The 2,021-nt window shown below is 37.4% G+C and overlaps 1 pseudogene; it reads right to left on the bottom strand.

Moving 5' to 3' along the window:
- Nucleotides 1-588: 588 nt before the first annotated feature.
- LOC122749757 lies at nt 589-1,374 on the bottom strand (annotated as a pseudogene).
- Nucleotides 1,375-2,021: the final 647 nt, after the last annotated feature.

The following is a 2,021-nucleotide window of genomic DNA, read 5'->3' as shown; positions in this document are numbered from 1 at the left end:
TATAATAAAAGTTTCTTTTGAGGTCAACAGTAGTAACAAAAATCATAAGTTTAAGGTGACCATTGTGCTGTTGTATCTAGATGCAAAAAACTAAGGTAAAACAAATATTAAAAATTGAAGAAATGTATCAAATCCAGGTTGAAATAAAATTTCAACTTTGCCCTCTAAGAATTATAATGACTAATATATATCTAAGTAACAATAATGAGGCTGGAAAGGTGTATATCCATTAGTACCAGTTTTTTTTTCTTTTGAAGTTTTATTTGTATCTTTTTTTACATCAAACATTTTCAGATATGTCCTTTCCCCATCCTGCAGTGAGTCTTTCCACGTAACAGTTAGGCAAAAACAATACAGCTATATCTTCTAACATTTTATGCAACATTCATACCCAGGGTGCCCTAATCGAAGGAAAGAGAAAGGCATTTATGGCTTGTTCAATTTCACTTCATAAGAGTTGAGTTGTTTAAGCTACCAATCTCTTATTTTGCATATTTTATACTTTTGTAGGGTAATTTTTTTGTTAAAAATCATATTGTAAAATCTCAATTTGATTGAAACCCCATACAAATTCTTATCTGTGATCATTTAGCCATTGCTCTGCTTAGCTGTCAATCTCTTGTCTCTCTCTTCAGCAGTTATAAGGAGGTTACCCTTTTCTCGGGGAAGAAAGATCTAAGGCTTATTACCTTTGCCAATAACAAGAATGTTTGACAGCCTAGTGGCAAAACTATTGCCATAGGCATCTTTTACATGGAACATCAAAAGAACCAGGATGTTTCTCCCTGTTGGTGATCACACCAATTCTACCCAAGTTAACTCCACAGGTCACCATACATAGGTTACCAGTATCAAACTTGATAAAATCAGTTATCTTGTCAGCTTCTAAATAAATCTGAACTGTTTCATTGACTTTGGTAAGAGGATCTGGATAATGGATAGTACAGGCATCATGGGTTACCAGATGGGGAATACCTTTTGTACCCACAAAGATTTTCCTCACTTTGCACAATTTATATTTAGCCTCTTCAGCTGTGATACAATGGACAGCAAAGCATCCCTTTGTGTCATAAACCAGATGGAAATGTTCACCCAACTTCTCAATGCTAATGACATCCATAAAGCAGAAGGGTATGTAATATTGGTGCATACCTTGCCATCAATCTTGATGAATCACTGCATGCAGATCTTTACTTCATCTCCAGTCAGGGCATACTTGAATTGGTTTTTCAGGAAGATGATGAGTGGGAGACACTCTCTCAGCTTGTGAGGACCTGGGGATGATCTTGGAGCAAAAACTCTTGTTAACTTATCCAGCATCCAGTGTTTTGGAGCTGCTACACACTTCAGATGCTCCTTGGGACCACAAGCCATGGTTACACTGTACCTGTAGGGTCAGAGACTCAGTGTACTTATAAGCTATGTGTGTTTGGCCACATCACTTTGCCCCTCTGGGCCTCAGCGTCTTTACCAACAGCATGGCCAGCCAGTCCAAGAGCCGCACAGCAAGAGAGCACCAGTATTAATATTATATTATCTTCTCTTTGGAGCAACTGGTAGTACAATAAATAGAATGTCAAGCCTAAAGTCAGGAAGATCTGAGTTCAAATATGGCCTCAAACACTTACTATCTGTGGGATCCTGGGCAAGTTACTTAACTCTATTTGTCTCAGTTTTTTCATCTGTAAAAGAAGATGGAGAGGAAAAAGGCAAACCACTCCAGCATCTTTGTCAAGAATACCCAGATAGGGTCATGAAGAATGGGGCATAGGTGAAACAATAGAACAATTCTCTCTTTTTAAAATGCCAACAGTGCAAATATGTGATTTTTCCACACACCCTTTTCCCCCCACATTCCCTTTTATCCCCAGAGATAAATGAAAATATTCTTCCTGTCAGATCAGTTCCATTTCCCCCACCATTTGACTAACTAGTCTGACTACAAATGTCACTGTTCTACATTTACTATGATGTTAAAATTGATATTGTTCAGTCAAACAGAATACATTTTTAAAAAGCTT

This window comes from Dromiciops gliroides, chromosome 3, assembly GCF_019393635.1.
Source record: "Dromiciops gliroides isolate mDroGli1 chromosome 3, mDroGli1.pri, whole genome shotgun sequence".
Classification (NCBI taxonomy): Eukaryota; Metazoa; Chordata; class Mammalia; order Microbiotheria; family Microbiotheriidae; genus Dromiciops; species Dromiciops gliroides.
This window is presented reverse-complemented; position numbering and strand designations above follow the sequence as displayed.